Below are 21,092 nucleotides of genomic sequence, written 5' to 3' on the forward strand. Positions count from 1 at the left end.
AAATATCATCATTATGTTGCTGCACTCGTGCTACGCCAAATGCAGGGCTAGCGATGCCTAAAGGTCTTCTGAATTGTTTGGTACCTCAACTAGATGTTTAAATGTGTAATTGATCTGGCAACATTTTTGATTTCAGCTCAATTGAATCTATGTAATTCTGCCTTTCAAGTGGTGTTTAAGGTTACCTCTTTATTTGGTGGAAGAGAGGTGGGTGTTTAATGCCTTTCAAAGTTTCAAACTCTTACTTCAGTAATGCAGAAGAATTGTTGGTGGTGCTTTACTTGTTAACGGTGACGTTGAGCAGTAGTGTGTGTGGCACATGGACGTGTCTATGTGCAGGTATTTAATAACAAATCTAAGGAATCTGATTCCTCTTATCCTCTTTGTTGTCTTGGACAGTTTTTTATCAAAATTATGTATACATAGTAAATATTTTTTCTCTTGTGACAAACTTTTTTTTGGGAAAAAAACAAAACTGTAATAAAAGCTAAGCCCAGAAAGTGTGGATTGTTTGGGACACAAACTGTTTATGTTTTCTTTTGAGAAGTCCGATACCCTTTCACAAAAACCACGTAGTTCATAATGAATTAACCGCCTTCCTCTGTTGCGGTAATAAAATGAATTTTGTATTTTGTTGTATTATTGGCATATGCAATTCTCAGTCAAGCGAAGGCTGTACAGCATAGTTCAAATGTCTGTCTGAACGGGGCAGCATAAATTCTCTGACAGCTCTCGAGGGTTAGCGGCCTGCTCAGGCTGGATCCATATGTCGTGTTGGGACGTACTGGTGTGAGGATGAGCAGCAAAATGTGAGGTGCTTCATATGGAAGTATTGAACTCGGACTTTCTCCCTAAAGATCCTCCTACAGCAATGTATTGGGTTTGCATGGCAAGGGTTTGGTAGAAGAGGGGAGCTACAGGGCTGGCTTCTGTGAGGAGCTGCCAGAAGCTTCCCCTGTGTCCGACAGAGCCAATGCCAGCCGGCTCCAAGACAGACCCGTGGCTGGCCAAGGCAGAGCCCATCAGCGACAGCGGGAACACCTCTGGGATAATGTATTTAAGAATGGGGAAAAAAAAACCCTACAGCGACTGTAGCTGGAGAGAGGACTGGGAATACGTGAGAGAAATAACTCCGCAGACACCAAGGTCAGGGAAGAAGGAGGGGGAGGAGGTGCTCCAGGCACTGGAGCAGGGATACCCCTGCAGCCGATGGTGAAGACCATGGAGAGACAGGCTGTCCCCTTGCAGCCTGTAGAGGTTAATGGTGGAGCAGATATCCCCCTGCAGCCCGTGGAGGACCCCAGGCTGGAGCAGGTGGATGCCTGAAGGAGGCTGTGACCCCATGGGAAGCCCATGCTGGAGCAGGCTCCTGGCAGGACCTGTGGATCCGTGGAAAGAGGAGACCACAAGAGGAACCCATGCTGGAGCAGGTTTTCTGGCAGGACTGTGATCCCATGGGGGACTCACGCTGGAGCAGTCCATTCCTGAAGGACGGCACCCCATTGAAAGAACCCACACTGGAGCAGTTTGTGAAGAACTGCAGCCCATGGGAAGGACTTGCATTGGAGAAGTTCGTGGAGAACTATTTCCCATGGGAGAGACCCCATGCTGGAGCAAGGAAGCAGTGTGAGCAGGAGGGAGCGGCAGAGATGATGAACTGACCACAACCCGTGTTCCCCATCCCCTGCACCACTCGTGGCTAGGAAGTAGAGAAAATCGGGAGTGAAGTTGAGCCGAAGAATGGAGGGGTAGGGGGAAGAGTGATTTTAGATTTGTTTTTTATTTCTCATTATCCTACTCTGATTTCATTTGTAATAAATTAAACTAATTTTCCTGAGTTGAATCTGTTTTACCTGTGACGGTAATTGCTGAGTGATCTCCCTGTGCTTGTCTCAACCCATGAGCCTTTTGTTGTATCTTCTCTCCCTTGTCCAGCTGAGGAGGGGAGTGACAGAGTGGCTTTGGTGAGCACCTGACATCCAGCCAAGGTCAAGCCCCCACAAGCAAGCACATCACCTTACTATGGTTTGAAGAACCCACAACAATTTACTGTCGTTTAGACAATTATTCTATCACCCGATGACGCCTCCCCAAATGGGAAGGGGAATCAGGGAAAAAACAAGGAGAGCTGAGCGTTGAAATATAAACAGATTTGATAGAATAAGACTAAATAATTAACATTAATAATACTGAAGAACCAATATTGATCCCAATACCAATATAAATATACGAGGATTATACTCAGGCCATGCTATCAGCAGGAAGCTGTGCAGTCCCAGCAGGGGACAGCAAATGTGGGACACTGTGAGCGCTGCGGCTTTGGGAGGAAGGGAAGGGGCTCAGGGGTCTGGCTCTGGGGCAAGAATCAGGATCGCAGCCATCGTAGAATAGAAGAAACTCCTCAGCAAACTTTCTAATTTACATTGAATGTGATGTTCGTGGTACAAAATAATCCCGTTGGCACCAGCTTGGGTCAAGTGCCCGGGTCTCGCTCCTCCTCGTCCCTGCACCTGGCAAGGCTCAAAAACACTGAGACCTTGAAACCCGCATCCCATAGCTGACTATAAAGTAAATATTTTCACAATTCAGACACCAGAGTCTTCTAAAAACGCAGTTTTCCCAAGCATTAGAAGGGACCTTGCCAAAAAGTAAAATTACTGAAAGATAAATTAATCCCACGTCGTTCACCCCAGGACACGCCTGGAAATAAATTGCTGTGCAACATCAACTATTGTAACATCTGTGGTGAATTTTTACAGATCATGATTACATATATTGGAGCCTTCTATCATTTTATAAGATATTATTAGCAGGAGTGAAATCTTTGACTGCAGACCACTTTGTAATAACTTACTGTGTAATGACATGAAAACCTTGAGATTATTCTGGTTAAATTCTAAAGATGATAGAAATATCCAGTGAAATAGATCATACACTTTATATATTCTTCTTATAATCGGTGTTTGAGAGGTGTTAGGTAACATTACTGTTGGTTTGGTTTGGGGGCTTTTTGTCCCCCTAAATAATTTGTATTTTGTCTCTAGGGCTTAGTTTCCCAGATTTTCCAATTTTTGCTGTGACCCAGACTAGCAATACTTCAATTCCTGTGTGCTTCCAGATTGCTCAGGTAACAACGGTGATTGATAGACATTTTTTTTAATAGTAACGAGATGAGATGCATCTCATTATGAATTAAATTGCATATACGGAATATACAAATGCAAAGCAATATGGAGCATGACAGAACTGTTCAGTAGGTTATAACACACCAGCAGTACATATGTTTACCTTCAGCATTTTGAGTAGCTTTACAATGCCTTGGAATTTCTTCTTGTTTCAAAGCTTTGACGGTAGTGTCTGCTGTCAGGCCTTGAGTCTTGATGGTGCTATACTGACTGCTTGGAGAAAGACCCAAACCATGTCAGGCTGACTGGCTTTTTACACTGTTGCTATAAATACCAGCAGATTCTGTAAACTGAGGGTGAATATAAAATGATGCCCTGAGCAGCTGTGGTCTCCCTGGAATAATCGCTGGGTGCTGGAAAGAGCCCGTGTGCTTTCTTTGGTTGACCTAACTCCGGCTCTGGGCAATAACACAGAACCACTGCTGCAGGAGTGACTGACCTGGTTATGCACTTTGTAGAAAGGTATATTAAAATTAAGTCTTGTTTTCATTTCATCGTGAAAACTTATTTTGGAAACACACACTAGCAGTGTAATTTGTATCTGTTTCCACATTAGTAAAACCTAGATAAATGCTGCTGCTTTTTTATTATTTTTTTCTTTTTTTTTTCCCTCCCAATTTGGCCCATTTTATGGTGATCTGAGCTGTACTCTGAACTGCTGGTTGCATTGCAGGGACTTGTCCCAGCTGTGAGAGAGGGCCAGAGGAAGGCTCTTAGGCTTGCTGATAGCGTGGCCTCTGAATAGCAACTCCTAGATTTAGTGGTTGCAATTCATGGTCCTCAATTCACCAGGTAAGGTTTGCTACAGAAGACTCCTAAAAATAAATTTCACTATGACCCTTTGGCAATAGAAGCTGACAGTGTCCTGAAGAATGGAATGGAATGGAATGGAATGGAATGTGTTGGGTTGGAAGGGACCTTTAAAGGTCATCTAGTCCAACCCCCCTGCAGTAAGCAGGGACATCTTCAACTAGATCAGGTTGCTCAGAGCCTCATCAAGCCTGGCCTTGAATGTCTCCAGGGATGGGGCCCCCACCACCTCTCTGGGCAACCTGTTCCAGTGTCTCACCGCCCTCATTGTAAAGAACTTCTCCCTAATGTCTAATCTAAACCCACCCTGCTCTAGTTTAAAACCATTGCCCCTCGTCCTATGGCTACATGCCCTTGCAAGCAGCCCCTCCCCAGCTTTCTTGTAGGCCCCCTTCAGGTACTGGAAGGCCGCTATAAGGTCTCCCGGGAGCCTTCTCTTCTCCAGGCTGAACAACCCCAACTCTCTCAGCCTGTCCTCATAGGAGAGGTGCTCCTATCTAAGGAGCTTATTTAACTCATTTCTATTTATTTCTTCTCCAAGAGCCATCTCCACTGTCCTTACTCAGGTTGCCTCTTGGATTAATGCTGTATCAGTCTCTGTGGCTTCCGCTCCAGTTTCACTGGAAGAGTCTAGTTCCTGTGGCAGAGGTGGCTACACTGAAAGAGCCATACTGTTTTATTGGCAGTGTCCTGAGAAGGAAATGAGGTTACTCCGGAATGGTCACTCTTGCAGCATTTCAATATATCCTGTATGTAGATAGATAATTCATTTTTTGAGAATTGCTTACTGTTCCTCAAACTGCTCATCTGCCTGTTGATCCCTGATGAGCATGTAGAGTCAACGGTGAACAGTGGACAATTTTTTCCTGGTTTTCGATGTAGTTACTGGGGCAGAATATCACCCACTGACCCTAAAGAGACCCAGACGCAAGCCTGTGCTTTGACTTTCCCAGTCCCCATCATCTGAGCTGGACCTTCCTCCCCACCCCTCAGTTCCAGAAGAAAAATGATTTTCATTGAAAAGACTGATGGAGATGGTTAGTCTTTTCATCAATACTTTCATATTTCCAACAAAATAATGAAGATTGGTCCATTATAAATAACTTTTACCATTTCAAAGCGGGTATTTAATGCGTACACAGCTGCCTGACACCAGTAAGAGAAGTGCTCCAGCCATGCCTGGCTGGGATGCAGTCACATCATTTTAAAGCCATTAATCACAGTCAACGGCACCTCAACTGTGTTTGCATCTCTTTAAATTGTAGGGTAGGATGTGTGTCCACAAAAATACATATATATAGATTCATTTTGTCATTGCACAGGTTTTGAGCAACTGGATGCTGAAAATAACACAGTTGTGCTGGTGAGTGTCCACGGCAGCAAGGTTGCCGCTGGTTCTGCTCTGTGAGGTGCGCCCTAAATGCCATCAGTGGGAGTGATGGGCAGCAGAAGTCTAAATTTACATCACCAAAATGATGTGTTAACGAGGGCATTAACAATAGAGGGGTTCAAATGTATAAGGGAGCACTGGGAATAAAACCCAGCTCGTGTCTTGCCGGGCTGTAGACAAAACCGTACGTTTCTAACTGTGCATGTGTGAATGTAAGAGAATAAAAAGGGCAGCACCTCTTGCAATGTGGGGTACAACTGAGCCCTTGATTTTGAGAGGATTTAATTTGCTTGTTGGGAGTTGGTGTAAGGCCAGTAGGACGCATCGCATTTCAGAAGAGGGTATGTTGCACTGTAGCTCTCTCCCAATCTAAACATCCTCAACCGAACGCTCATTCGGGTGGTCTGGCTGGCTCATTAAGAGTCGTAAGTTAACGAGCTTTCTAGTGCCTTTGTGAGGCAGGGAATTATTCACATTTTATTTTTACGTAGGGCACAAAGAGTAAAGATAACACACTCAAAGCTTGCTACAGCACGTCAGCCACGGATGGATCTTTCCTCTTGTTACTGGTAAACCATTCCTTAAAAATATTTGGGTTTAGTTTTTGCCTTCGCAGTCTGAGATCTCACATCGTGCCCATTTTTAGAAATGATCATCCCTTCACTTTCCTAAGGTAAAAATAAAGGCTGGCAGCTTGTAGTAACGTGATGTGATCACCCAGTGATCAGCTCTCCTTAAACCCGGTAGTTCCCTGGGTGGCAGAGGTGCAGATCTAGCAGTTGGTTGTCACCTTTGGCTGTTGCCCGTCATATTTGACTAAAGCTGATTGAAACGGTTTCTGGCTTCCTTGAGCAAAGCTTCACTTCCAGCCCAGATACGTTACCACTGAAGTTACAACCCCCCTGCCTTGTTAACAGCCTCCTACTAAAACTAGCAAACCCGTGTTCAAAACAGCAAGAGGGAGTATTCCTAATTGAAAAAAATGTTAGCACGGTTTGACCAGCTGGATCCGGAGTCTTGGCAAAAGGCCGTTCCTCGGCTGTTGTTAGCGTCACCATGTGAAGGGAGACATTGCTGCTCCTGCTTGTTAGCAGGGATGGAAGACGCTGCTGGGACTCGCGCTTGGTTTGACGAGTAGTGGGGAGTGACTGGCATTGGAGCTGCCTGGCTTGGATTTACGCTGCCATTGATCACGTTATAACCGGTGCGATGATTCCCACTCCTGGATTGTTTTAGCAGCAATCTAAGGTGTGCTTACCTAGCTCAGAAGGACCATTTCGGTGCACACTGTTCTTTTCCCAAATGTCTTTCACCCACAGACTGAAATTTTAAATGCAATAATTGGTGCAATTCATGTATTATGCTGAGACATGTTTTGCTCTTCCCCCTTCTGCCAAAAAAGCACCTTCCCTGAAGGAGCAGCAACTTGTATATGTACTCCTGGGAGGCCACGCTTCCAAGACAAGCCCAGCTCACATCATAAAAAATATGTCTTCCTGGTCACAACTATTTGCTGACCGTGGAGGTTAGTAAAGGTGATGCCCATCCATAACAAGGGCTGGAAGGAGGATCCAGGAAACTACAGGCCTGTCGGTCTGACCTCAGTGACAGGGAAGGTTATGGAACAGACCATCTTGAGTGCCATCACACGGCATGCACAGGACAACCAGGCAATCAGGCCCAGTCAGCATGGGTTTAAGAAAGGCAGGTCCTGCTTGACTGACTTTTTCTCCTGTGACAGGGTGACCCGCTTAGTGGATGAGGGAAAGGCTGTGGACGTTTACCTGGACTTTAGTAAAGCCTTTGACACCATTTCCCCCAGCATTCTCCTGGAGAAACTGGCTGCTCATGGCTTGGATGGGTGTACTCTTTGCTGGGTGAAAAACTGCCTGGATGGCTGGGCTCAGAGAGTTGTGGTGAATGGAGTTAAATCCAGTTGGCAGCCGGTCACAAGTGGTGCCCCCCAGGGCTCAGTATTGGGTGTAGTTCTGTTTAATATCCTTATCAACACCTTGGATGAGGGGAAGGAGTGTCCCCTCAGTGAGTTTGCAGACAACACCAAGTTGGGCAGGAGCATTGATCTGCTTGAGGGTAGGAAGGCTCTACAGAGGGATCTGGACAGGCTGGATCCAGGGGCCAAGGCCAATGGTATGAGGTTCAACAAAGCCAAGTGCTGGGTCCAGCTCTTGGGTCACAACAACCCCATGCAGCGCTACAGGCCTGGGGAAGAGTGGCTGGAAAACCACCCGGCAGAAAAGGACCTGGGGGTGTTGGTCGACAGACAGCTGAGCATGAGCCAGCAGTGTGCCCAGGTGGCCAAGAAGGTCAATAGCAGCCTGGCTTGTATCAGGAATAGTGTGGCCAGCAGGACTAGGGAAGTGATCATCCCCCTGCACTCGGCACTGGTGAGGCCCCACCTCGAGTACTGCGTTCAGTTTTGGGCCCCTCACTACAAGACAGACACTGAGGTGCTGGAGCAAGAAGGGTGGTGAGGGGTCACCGGAGGAAGCTGGTGAGGGGTCTGGAGCACAAGTCTTCTGAGGAGTGGCTGAGGGAACTGGGATTGTTCAGCCTGGGGAAAAGGAGGCTGAGGGGAGACCTTATCGCTCTCTACAACTACCTGAAAGAAGGCCGAAGCCAGGTGGGGGTTGATCTCTTCTCCCAAGTAACAGGCAATAGGACAAGAGGAAATGGCCTTCAAGTTACACATGGGGAGGTTTAGGATGGATATTGGGAAAAATTTCTTCACAGAAAGAGTTGTCAAGCACTGGAACAGGCTGCCCAGGGAAGTGATGGAGTCACCATCTCTGGGGGTATTTAAAAGACGGGTAGACGTGGTGCTTTGGGACATGGTTTAGTGGTGGTTTTGGCAGTGTTGGGTTAATGGTTGGACTTGATAATCTTAAAGGTCCCTTCCAACCTAGACGATTCTGTAATTCTATGATTTTTCAACAATTAAACTACCCCAAGGCCCTCTCACCTTTATGCCATAGCTTTTTTCCCCGTTTCTTTCACCGGTTGCTCTTTTAGCTTTAGTTTTCCTGCCCCCGTCCCCGCCCCGGCCTCTGAGTGGCGGGGGCGGCGGGGGGCGGGCGGTCTCTCCACGTGCCGTGGGTGTGCGCGGCGGATCGCGGGGCGGTGCGGTTCCGTGGGGCGCTCCGCTCCGCGCCGATCAGCTCCACTCGGCGGGATGGGCCGGGGGCGGCGGGGCGGCGGCGGCGGCGGGCGGCTCCCGGTCCTCCTCCTGCTGCTGCTCTGCGGGGCGGCGGGGCCGGGGCGCGGCGGCGCTCCCCGCCCGCTCCGCTTCTGCGGCCAGGTGCCGGAGAACAGCCCGGCGGGGACGCGGGTGCGGGGCTTGCGGGTGCCGCTGCGGCGGCTGCTGGGCCCCGGGGAGCCGCCGGGGGAGTGGGCGCTGGAGGGCGACGGCGCATCCCGCTTCTCCCTCCAGCGGCGGGCGGGCGGCGGGCGGGGGCTGCTGCTGCTCCGCACCGCCGAGCGCCTGGACCGGGAGGCGCAGCCCGAGTACGGGCTCCGGCTGCGGCGGCGGCGGCGGGGGCGGGCGGGACGGTCCCCCCGGGAAGCGCTGCTGCGGGTCCGCGTCCTGGACCGCAACGACCACCGGCCCCGCCTGCCGCCGGCGCGGCAGCTGGAGGTGGACGAGCTGGCCCCGCTAGGCACGGAGGTGGCCCGGCTCCGCGCCTCGGATGGCGACGAGGGTCCCAACGCGCGTCTCACCTACCGCCCCTGGCCGCCGGGCGCCGGCAGCCGCCTGCTGTTCGTGGTGCCCCGCAGCGGGCAGGTGCTGACCGTGGGCTCGCTGCTGGGGCTGCGCCGGCTCCGCCTCTGCGTGGCGGCTCACGACCACGGCCGCCCGCGGCCGCTGCGCAGCCCCCCGCGCTGCCTGCGCCTGGCCGTGCGCGGGGGGCGGCCGGCGGCCGGCGGCGGCGGCGGCGGGAGGCGGCGGCGAGCGCGATCGCTGCTGCTGCCGCCGCCGCCTCCCGAGCGGCCGCCGGCACCGGGGTCCCGGCGCTACACGGCCCGGCTGCCCCCCGGGGCGCGGGTGGGCGACACCGTCTTCACCGTCCCGCCGAGCCGGGACCGGGCGGCGGGCGGCTGGTTCGAGCTGGCCTCTCCCGGCGCCGCCCCCGTGGCCGTCGACAGGGCGTCGGGGCGGCTGTACCTCCGGCGGGAGCTGCGAGCCGGCGGCCGGGCCGAGGTGCTGGTCAAGGTGCACCGCGGCGGCGGACGAGGTAGGGGGACGGGACGGGACGGGACGGGCGGAGGGGATGGATGGGGGAGCGTCTCCCCGCGGCGCTGCCCCGGGTGGGGCGGGACGGGACGGGACGGGACGGGAGGGCCGCGAAATGGCCGTGCGGGGATGGAGGGTGGCCCGAGGGAAGGGGGACGCCGAACCGGCACGGCCGCGCCGGGCGCTTGTCACTCGGGGAGACGCGGCCGCGGGGATGCCGCCCTCCGTGGGGTGTGGGGAGCCGCGGGCGGCTGGGGGAGCTGCCCCCCAGGCTGGGTTTGGTGGCGTGGGGATGTGCTGGCTCTTCTCCAGTACCGAGAGAAGCTTCCACCTCTGAAGGAACACACGAAACGTGGATAATGGTGTGGTTTTTGGTTGACGGTGTGTTGGAAGGGGTTCCTGTCCCAGCGATTCACTTCTGTAGAACCGGAGGGGTCTGCTCATGGGGTAACAAGCAGTTAGAGGGGGGAGCACATCACAACAGACAGCCTGGGGAGTTGCCAGAGAGCCTCTTCTGTTCGCTGTGGTCCTCCCTGACCTGGGACGGGAGAGGTGACGTTGCCCTGGCAGAGCGCGCTTACAGACCTGCCGCTGCAGCCCACTGCGCTTGGAGATCCTTCTGTGACTGCTCGCTGAACCCCTCTGAAATGGCGCTGGAAATCAGGCACAGCAATGGCAGAGCAGCGTGCGAGAAGGGAGAGAAGCTGTTGCAAAATAGATGTCAATGAGTTTAGGACAAGCAAAAACCCCCAAATTATCTGAAACTGGCATCCTAGGAGTTGGTGTAGAGAACTAAATGGAGATATCATTATACCACTGTGTAAATCCTCTATACATCAACAACTTTTATACTGCATACGGTTCTCCTAATAACACACCAAAGAGAATGGCTAGACTTGTTGAACTTTTTAAACAATGTTAAGCTGGTTTGGATTTATGTTATGGTTGGACTCGATGATCTGAAAGGTCCCTTCCAACCTAGACAATTCCAAGCTTGAGGTGCATTATGGCTACAAGAGGTGTCGTTTCCATGTGTTACTTTCATCTTATTCAGAGTAAGTTTTGTACTGTGTTTGTAACTGTGGCTCAGGTCTCTGATAACGTTACTGGTTATCATTTCCTTGGGGAAGTGGATTTTGGGGGTTTGGGATTTGTTTGGGTTTTTTTCTTAGATGTTTACAGCTTCACTATAGAGGGAATATTTACAGTTTCCTGTAAATGGTTTTTACAGCCTAATGCTCAGGAATTGCGAAACATAGAGCTGGGAGGAAAACAAGTGTGTTGAGGGATGCTGGGGGCTGTGACCTTTACCATTGTGCACGGCATGCAGTCGGAGAATCCCAGAGCCGCCTGCCTGAGAAATGTATTCTTGCAGGAATGGGCTGTGTTGTGCAAGTGAGGAACATTTATCATAATAAAGAAGCTGCACAGTATTTCTAGGTACTAACTTTAGGCAAATCACCGGACGTTGAAAGTAGAACTTCCCATTCAAGCTAAAGATAGAGTTGGAAAGGTGACGTGTCGCTTGACTGTCTTGCTTGTTTATAATGAAAGCAAATAACCTTGTGAGCAGTGTTGTACAGATGATTAGTTGTGTTGTCCTCTCCAGTCTGGTGCTGCACAGCGTGTTTTTACCACTGTCCATGCACTGATAATGTATCGACAAGAGATGAGCCTCAGGGAGAAAGGAATTCAATGATCAAGTGGGACAAGGTCATTTAGACACTCCTTTAAGCTGCTTTGAAAATCAAAACTGTTCATAACCTTGTACAGTAATGAACTTGGGATCTTTTTCTAGCTGCTTATTTCACAGGAAGATGATGAAACGGTGGGAGGCTTTAAGCATCCATTTTTTTTCTCTGAAGAAAAGTGGTGAACTGTCTAAAGCCAAACAGAATTGCCTTTGATCTCCTCATTTCTCCCCACGCCTCTTGCATTAACAGTGGGTCACATAGTAATCAATGTTATGGAACATGTGCCAAACTTTTAATTCTCTCATTAATTGAAAAACAAAACTATTGGACCCTTATTAATTGCTGTCTCCCCTGTAAAAGTCATGAATGGAAGTAGGTGCTGCTTCTCCAGTGAAGCCTGTGTCTTGGGGTTTTGTTTTGTTTTGTTTTTTTGAAGAAAAGCAAAGCTTTTTGGGCACTTATAAAAAGAATAATAAAAAAGGAGGTCAGATAGTAACTTAGAGCACTGTTCGTTGCATGTGTAGTCCTAGGAAGATGAGGTATTCATGTGCACAGTTGAAATACTGAAATAAACTGAGCATAGAGTACAATAACCTTGTGAATCCTACCCATTGCGCAGTAGCAGTTAGCGGCTTCTTTAGGAATCTGGCAGGTTGCCTCCCTCTCTCAAAGCCTTGCTGTTCTGGGCTCTGCACAGGCATAGTTGTGGGATTGGGACCTGGAGTTCAGACAAGACTCTTATCCAAAGAGTCCAAACCCACCATTTCCTCATCCAGATTTTATTCTGGGACTCTTAACACCCTGGAAATACCGGCACCATCAGAGCAGCGCTGAGCGTGGAAGGGCTGGGGGTGGTGGGGAAGGGTTGTAGCTCCCTTTCCCTTCCAAGGCTGCCTCTGTTCATGCACCCTGCGAGCACCTACATAGGTTCTCATCCTTGTTACCGACTTACGCAACTATTTCCTCTTCCTCCACCTGCAGCCGTCCTTTCTGATGCTGGCGATACGTACTGGTGCACGCTGTGTAGAAGCTTCACGTTTAGGACTTTGTCTATCCTGTCTCAAACAGTGAAGGAACACAATTTCTTACCCCTGTTCTTCGACCCTAGCAGACTTTCAGCTCTGTTTTGTTCTTTTTTAATCTCAAGAGCCTGCCTTGAAGGGCTTATAGAGTGCATGCTGCGTTGGCTTGGAATAGTGAGACCCACTGGGTGATTTCCACGCTCCTGCAGATACAGCCCACAATGCTATCAAACTGAAAACACCCGTGGTAAGCAGTCACTCCATAATCTACAAGGGTTCTTTTTCTTTAATGACAAGAGAGACTCAAAAGAAAAAAGCACAGCGAGACGAATCTCCCCCCCTCCCGTATGTCTGCAACGCTCGGAAGAGTAAGCTTGAGGCTAGCAACACTTTAAGTGTGGGATTACCCTGCTCTGGCAGGGGGGTTGGACTAGATGATCTCCAGAGGTCCCTTCCAACCCTATGATTCTATGATTCTATGATTCTATGCCTCAAGACATCAACGAGAGGTAAACACCAGCAGTTAGTTTATGACTGAAAGGAATAAAACAGTTGCAAGGCTGTTCGGTATTTTCATGTTTGGGGAGTGAGATGGATCGCTCGTCCCCTGTTCTCTTTAAGGTGGGATAACAACTATTTACTGCTGTAACTGAATTCCAAGGAGATAGATAGATCTTAAATCTGGCCACGGAGGCTGCAGCATAGTGCTGTTCCTTGGGTGTAGTGTCTTGTGGCAGAATATGATCAGTATCAAACCCTTATGACTCAACTGGAAGCAAAGCACATTTTAAAAAGGCATCTGTCAAATCTTGAAATTCCTGAAAATACAGCCTAGACCGCACAAGGAGAGATTACGTCGTTTGAGTCCCTTGCACTTTCTTAAGAAACTTCCACCAGGATGCCTACTGGGAAGGGAAAACCTGTCAATCCACATAATATAGCTTCTGTAAAAACTATCAAGTAATCCATATACATTGCTGGCTATCATTTCAAATCAAGATATACCTTAGGGTTTGGGGTTTGTTTTTGTTTTTTTTTATGGAGCCAGAAATGGCCCATTGCTTCCTGGCACCCCCTGGCATTTTTAGAACAAAATAAATCTGACTCCAGAAACAGAAATCTGACCTGGCAATCAGGTCTGGAGATCATACTATATGCTACGGGGATTTTTTTGTTGTTTTTTTTCCCCCTCCTGGTATCGGACTGATTAAAACCATCTGTGGATACCATTGCTATGCCTTCAAATTCAGGTGCCGACAGAGAAAAAGGTTGCTTCACTTAAACCGTGAAACCATGTTAATGGCCAGGGATCATTAGACAAAACAGCAAGCTCCAGGATGAAGGTTATTGTGTTACCCTGTCTGTATGTATCTTTGGAAGAATCTTACTTTAAAAAAAAATTGATGTAAAAATATATTATGACCTGGAGGCAATAAATAAGTGGTAAGAATGTCTGATAAATCTGTAGCTGAGAAACCAACAAAAAGCTTAAAAACTGAAGAGTTTATGTTACAAGTATTCTTAGTAAGGTAGATAAGAAGCTATTTCAATGATGAGAAAGCCTTTATCATAACAAGTTAAAGAGAAAAGCAATAGGAGACCTTAAAATAGAATATTCTGCCCTTTCTTCTTATTGTTAACAGCTTAAATCCTTTTATACAGCCTTTGATTTAATATTTCTGAGTTTTCATTGCATTACAACAGCAGGAAGGCATTTAAAAATCTGTTTTAGACCCAGATCAAAGCTGCACCGTGCCAGAAATATCCCTGCGTGCTCTCGGCGTTGTCTCACGCTCCAAGAGCCCCGTGGGCTGCGCGGCAGGGTTTAATTGTCGTGTACCAGCAGGAGCGGGCCGGTCTGCGGCTGCCTTTTCACACCGGCGTTACACACGGGAAGCGCAAAATTCCCGCACGCCACATTTGCGCAGGCAGTTTGTTCACATAAGCAGACGTGCATGTGGCACTCTCGCTTGGGTATGCGACTCTGAAGTCAAATTGAACTTGCTGCCGTTCGCGCGTCTCCGCTGGGCTTTGAAAGCTGTCCTGGCTGGAGAGCGGTGCCGGCTCCTCAGCGAGCATCCGTGTTTCCTTGCTAGAGCAACCAGAGCCCGGCTAGGGCGAAACTCATCAGTACTAGAATTTCAGCCTGAGCGATGAGGTTGGCATGCTGGTGGAAACTGTCCAGAATTTAAGAGAAAATTAAGCAGAAAGTTTAAGAAAAGCCTTCAAAAGTTTGAACTTAGGAAACGGGCTGATGGAGAGGACTTGGGGTTTGGAAAGAAGTTTGTGTGCTCAAAGCATGTTCACAGGAACAGCTCTCGTTATGTAAACCCTCAGCAAGCAACTTTTTATTTTAAAACCATTTGAACAAGCCTCAAGAGAAGACTTACTTATGTTAAAGGGCAATGCTGACACAAGAACCTGTAGCATTTCTGCAGAAGGACTGGGGCTGGAAGCGAGGTGATTCCTAACCACTGGAGCAACCAGATTCTGCCTCTCAGGAAGAGGGTCTTTTATGCCCCGCACAAACTACTTTAAACTTAATGAGTGCCACTTTAATGAGGCAGATTAGGTGCTGTGTTGTGTTGGACATCAGGAAGGCGGAGACAGCGATTGGGAGCTTCTCCAGTCGTAGGTGCCTTGAAGGATGTTGGGTTTCTTTAATGGTGACGACATGCAGTGCTTAGTTTTTCCAACATGCAGGTTGATCAGTAGGCATGTCATGATGAAGTTCAATGCTCTTTGCGTTCGTGCTGCCCTTGCAAAAATGTTCATGAACCCTCCTAGAATTTGTGACTATACATTTTGAGCCTCATTTTTGTTGGCAGATAAGAGACTTTGCAGATCATTTCACTTCAGTGGTGTAAGTAGAGCCTTGTTTCTCTTACTGAGGTGTGCTGTACCGCACAAATGTCTGTTTTGTCTGTATCGCTTCACCTGCCTTGTGACATACTGATGGGAGCGTGGAAGATGGAAGTTGTGAGAGATGGAAACAAAACCAAAGAACACGCCTCTCCATCCTATTAACAGTAAAAGCTGAATGATCTGCAAATAGAAGCAACTTTTTCATGCCAAGATAGCAGCTGTGACTTACAGCACTTTCCTTCTTTAAAAAAAGAAGAAATAAAATCCCCCAAATGTCCGCTGTGGTGCTGACTCCTCAGCTATTCTTACTATGTTGGCATGGTCTGGCTGCTGAACAGACTTCTTCACCAACTGACAGGCCTGCAAATAATTATGGGTTGTGTGGCATTTAATAGCTCCTTTTAATGGTGTTAGTAGGCTGTTAACATGGCAAGCTGTAGTAAAAAGCTTGTTTTATGAAGAATCCTATCATCTGGAAGCTTTTGAGATCCTGTAATTAATTGTACTTCACGCCTTCTCTGCGGTCCTGTGAAGGGTTTCTAATCCTCGTGGTTGTGTGGTAATGGGCAACTGTTGGCAGATAGTGTAGATTTAAGGCTTGAGGCAAAGACGCTACTTCTGTAATCACGGGTCTGACAATGCTTCAGAGCCTTCCTCTTGAGACAAAAAAACCCACTGAAACATTTTAGAAACTAGAGGATGACACCAAGTCAGGCTTTAAAGAGTAGGGCAGGATGATGTGGTAGCAGAAAAGATATGACAGATTTTGCAGTCCTGTTCCTGTATCTGCCTGAAGCTTTTCCTGTGGTGTACGGACATCTGCCTGTGGAGATGTCCTTGCTGACCAACAAATGCCGTGGGTGTCTCAGATATTCCGTGTAGCTTGGAGATGGAGATACTCACCGTAGCTTTGCATTCACGCAGAAAGTGGAAAAATTATCTGAAGACTTGTCTTTGCTGCCCGTGTGTGCAGTAGCATCTGCAATTGCCTTTTAGCTCTGATGGTCTCACTGGCTAAGCCTACAGGTAGTACTGAGGTAAGTGAGACCTTGCCTCCTAAAATTGGAGGGGTGGTGCATGAATAGAAAATGTATCCAAGTCCTTGTATATACTGAGAAATATGTAATGAAAATAATGCAAAGCAATCTCTGCAGGCTGGTCTGACGAGCTTGCTGGCTGTAATTAACCAAGAAGGGAAAACCGAAACCCACTGACGTAGCTTTAGATGAGGTGGTCAGGACAGTCACGTTGCCCAGCTGTTCTGTGGCTGTGGGCTGCTCCTCCACAAGCTAATGTCATGGTTTGTGGGCTTCCAAGGGAGTAGAGAGACCTATTTCTGTAACTGGGATAGTGAGGATATTACCCTGCCTTCAAGACATGGCCCTCACTACTTAGTCCGACAGAGTCTGGTTGGTGCGCTAGTGTGTTACAAGGGGATATCATACCCCCAAGCATGGGATCCAAACCTTAGGAGTATTTGTGGGAAATCAAATCTGTTAATTAACAGAAATTTCACCCTCAGGCATCTCTCATTAGTGTTTGTGGTGGAGCTGACCCATCATTTTCATGACAGCATTTGGGATGCCCATCTTCTGGCCAGTTGCTCACTTTCATAGAGCTTGTAGGAACAAATTTTCCACCAGATTCAAAAGTCACTTGGGCAAGTGAGAGGGGGCTCAGTGGACAAATTGGGTAAATATACTTCTTTACACTAAAAGCATTTCTAAAAGTCATAATGATCTCTGGTTAAAGATTACTTACTACTATAAGACATTTTGTTGTAAGTTTAAATGCCCTTAAATAGATTATTCCTACGTGTACTTTAGTTTTGGGGAAATTTCTGAAAGGCACAAAAGTACACATGGAAGAGTTTTCATGAGGCATGTCCATATGTATTTTAATTTTATTTCAAATTCCATATTTTTCGGCAGTGTTTGTAGGATACTGCGTAGTGGATGAGGACTGGATTGCAGGTGCTTTGAGGACAGGGATGTGTAAGAGTTTGTTTATGAGATACTTAACAGAGTGACCCAATCTTGCCTGATCCTCCGGTAGGACTGGAGTACATGTGACTGACCATAACTACAAAACAAAGACTGTAATATTCAAAATCAGCTTGAATTTTAAAATTCTTTGTCATTAGTCAAGGGTAGTGATTGGAAACTGAGGCACCAGTGTGTCTTGCAACCATAGGGCATCTGCTTATGAAAAGGACTGATGAACTGGCATTTGTGGTTTGTGAGGTGGTTTATGTGAAGCTGTCTTAAAAATCTGAGTGAGAAAAGTGAAAAGTGCTTGAAAACAAAAAAAGGAAAAACCCCCCAAACCCCCAAGAAAAATACCAATCAAAACCAAAGAGACATTTCATCTAATATCATGCCAGTATGAGATGACAGTAAGGAAAATTGGTTGTCTATGGCTTTTGAGGGGCATAAAAGTTGCTTTTCAGTGCTTCAGCCATCACACCTGTGTTTTAAATAACCGAGCTGGATAGTTTCACCCCATTTCTATCCCTGTTGGCTTGCACAGGTGTCAGTGATGACTGGCATCCCACCTCGATGTCCTATTTCAGGCTGGGTACTTAGGAAACGTCTTTGCATACCATGCTGTCTCTTACATTCAAATGATTGCCAGAGGGGATATAAGTAAAACATAAACTACCATTTTTTATGCACATTTTTCACTTCTCAGCTTCCCAACATTAGTCCCGTCAAACACACATCAGTCAGTGCAGCTCTGATCCTCATCTCGGCAAAAGAAAATGACTTCTATCATTTTCCTCCTTCCGTTAAGGAGGAAAATAAATGATTAAAGGAACACGTAATTGGTAAAAGCTTGCAAGAATAGCCACTTCCAGTTTAAAATCCCTTTCCAGTTCCTTCTTTGCTTTCGTGCTCTTGTCCAAGGATGGTGCAGGTGAATCTGCTCTGATCTGCTGAAGTGTGTTTAACCCTCAAAGACAGAAAGTTATCAGCTCTTCATTGCCTGGGTGGCCATGTGGTGAGTTCCTCCATCCTTGCACTTGCTATGTCCTAACCCTTTTACTTAGGTTCCTCTTGGCTGGTTGACATTCCTTTCATGCCATCCCTGACATCCCTTTCTTATATGTAAACAAGGGGTAGAGCTGAAGCCTTGGGGATATACTGGTATTTCAAGCAAAACCAGCCTCTTAATATTCTCTCCTAGATTGATCATACCAAGACTCTCTTCCAAATGCGTGGTGCAGAGGCCAGGTGTTTTATCCTCTTGATAGTCTTGTTTCACAGGCTGTAGAGCCTGGTTTACTGATTATTTCCTTCCTTTCAGTGGATGATTCATATTGACAAAATGGGTGAGCTCTAACATCAGTGGGTGATGTTGCGTCTTGATTTAATAGGATGCTGCGGTTTTGTCAGTGGAACAAAATAAAGCACTATTGATTTCAGAGGCTTGATCTTTTAATGCCTTTGCAGTTATGACAGTTGAAAAACCAATGCATTGCTGGGAAAAAACCCCTACTTTATCAGGACTGTCTTTGTTTCACCGACTCGCTTCAAGTCAATGCAATAATTTTCCATAGTATTTGATTGTCATGTGTCTGTAGCACCTTAAAATTCTTGAGTTTCTCTCACCTGGTGTCAGCGTTTAAAGAGGAGACAGCTACCAGAACAGAAATGTTTGTACTCCTGAGTAGCGAAGGCCCAAAGTGTTGCTTCTCAACAGCTTTTTCTGAATGATGGTGCAGAACAGTGCTGTTTGACTGGCCTCTGGTTAGTCTCTAGTGCCTGTTCAACACTGCTTTTTTTATAGGGTTTGGGACTTGCTGCAACTTAGACCTGACCTATATAACAATCTTTTTTTCATAGAATCATTTAGGTTGGAAAAGACCCTTAATATCATCAAGTCCAACTGTTAACCTAACACCGCCAAGTCCACCATGAAACCATGTCCCTCAGCACCACATCTGCATGGCTTTTATATACCTCCAGGGATGGTGACTCCAACCACTTCCCTGGGCAGCCTGTTCCAATGCTTGACAACCCTTTCAGTGAAGAAATTTTTCCTAATACCAAATCCAAACCTCCTCTGGCACAACTTTAGGCCGTTCCCTCTTGTCCTGTCACTTGTTGCTTGGGCGAGGAGACAGACCCTAACCTCATCACTTCCATTCACTCCCTGCCAGAATTAGAGCTCTAATGTCTGTATGCAGATAACCCGGGCTGCTTTGTGAGTACACTTTCAGGTTACTTCAGTTTAAGTTTTGTTTACTTGCACAGAGAGAACAGCTCTGGTCCTTCAAGCCTTAAAAGCAGAAATAAATGCTGAGGGGCTGAAGGGGTGAGCCAGGTCTCAGCTGCAGAAAGATGTTCCACCTGATATCTGAAGTTTATTACCCCCTGCTGCTGCACTACAGCCCTCCAGGTTTGGCCTCATCCTGTGCTTTTCCTTTCATGTACTGTCTGTTTCTGGAGTGGCATTAGCTCCTTCCCTCACTCCTTACCTTTAAGCAAACAGCAAGGGAAAACACAAGGTCCAAAGAATGTTTATGCTAGAAATTCCCTCAGGCTGCCGGGGAACGAGTGGCATGTGAACATGTAAGCTTCAGAAATCAATGAGATGCAAAAGCTGAAGGGCAGGGGGATTAAAGTGTGATGGAAAGGATTTAACAGTCTTGCTGGTACCATGCCCCTGCCTAGAGGCAGGCTTTGCTATAACAAAGTGATTGCTGGCAGATATTTGTCTAGTCAGGTCTTAAAGATCTCATTGATGGATGATATCGTACCTCTCCAGCAGCTATCAAGTGCTCCATTATCCTTATGATTCAAAAATTGCTGGGGGATTCCCCTCCCTCCTGCCCCCCTCCCGTCCCGCACCCTCCTTCTCCAAGACCTAACGTATTTATTTTGGGAAGTTTTTTACTTTTTGTTTTGTGGGGCAGGGAACAGCTGACTGACTTCATACACCGATCCTTCAGCATCTTATAGCACTGTTAGCATCTCCCTTGCAGTGTCCTGAAAATCCTTTCATGACAAGCCATGTTTTCTGGTGGTGTTCTTTGCTCTTCTCTGGACACTTTCCAGCTGGTCCACATCTTTCTTGAAATCCAGTCCCCAGAACTTTAGTTCACTGGAACAGATTACCCAGGAAGATTGTGGAGTTTCCCTCCTTGGAGATATTCAAAAGCCATCTGGACATGGTCCTGAGCAACCGGCTGTAGGTGGCCCTGCTTGAGCAGGGCAGTTGGACCAGATGACCTCCAGGGATCCCTGCCAACCTTAGCCATCCCGTGAGTCTGTGATCTGAGGCTTTGCTAGTGTCAGAATTTTACCAAGGTTCAGTGAGGGTTGAACGTGAGCCAGCAGAGTGCCCAGGTGGCCAAGAAGGCCAACAGCTGCCTGGCTTGTATCAGAAATAGTGTGGCCAGGAGGACTAGGGAAGTGATCACCCCCCTCTACCCAGCACTGGTGTGAGGCCTCACCTCAAATACCGTGTTCGGTTTTGGGCCTCTCTCAACAAGAAAGACATTGAAGTGCTGCAGCGTGTCCAGAGAAGAGCAACAGAGATGGTGAGGGGTCTGGAGCACAAGTCTTCTGAGGAGCGGCTGAGGGAGCTGGGGATGTTTAGCCTGGAGAAAAGGAGGCTGAGGGGAGACCTTGTCGCTCTCTACAACTACCTGAAAGGAGCCTGTAGCGAGGTGGGGGTTGGTCTCTTCCCCCAAGTAGCAAGTGACAGGACAAGAGGAAACGGCCTCAAGGTTTATACTCTATATTAGGAAAAATTTCTTCATGGAAAGTGTTATCGAGCACTGGAACAGGCTTCCCCTGGAAGTGGCTGAGTCACCATCCCTGGAGGTATTTAAAAGACGGGGAGACGTGGTGCTTAGGGACATGGTTTAGT

The 21,092-nt window shown here is 47.7% G+C and overlaps 1 protein-coding gene across 1 annotated transcript in view; it reads left to right on the plus strand.

Annotated features, from left to right (window-relative positions):
- The first annotated feature begins 9,587 nt into the window (after positions 1-9,587).
- The window catches only part of LOC134512132 (neural-cadherin-like), a 61,734-nt gene continuing 50,229 nt past the window's right edge, over positions 9,588-21,092 (plus strand). The window contains exon 1 of the mRNA XM_063327211.1: positions 9,588-9,635. The gene's annotated coding sequence lies outside the window, so the exon portion shown is untranslated. The remainder of the gene's footprint in view (positions 9,636-21,092) is intronic.

This window comes from Chroicocephalus ridibundus, chromosome 2, assembly GCF_963924245.1.
Source record: "Chroicocephalus ridibundus chromosome 2, bChrRid1.1, whole genome shotgun sequence".
Classification (NCBI taxonomy): Eukaryota; Metazoa; Chordata; class Aves; order Charadriiformes; family Laridae; genus Chroicocephalus; species Chroicocephalus ridibundus.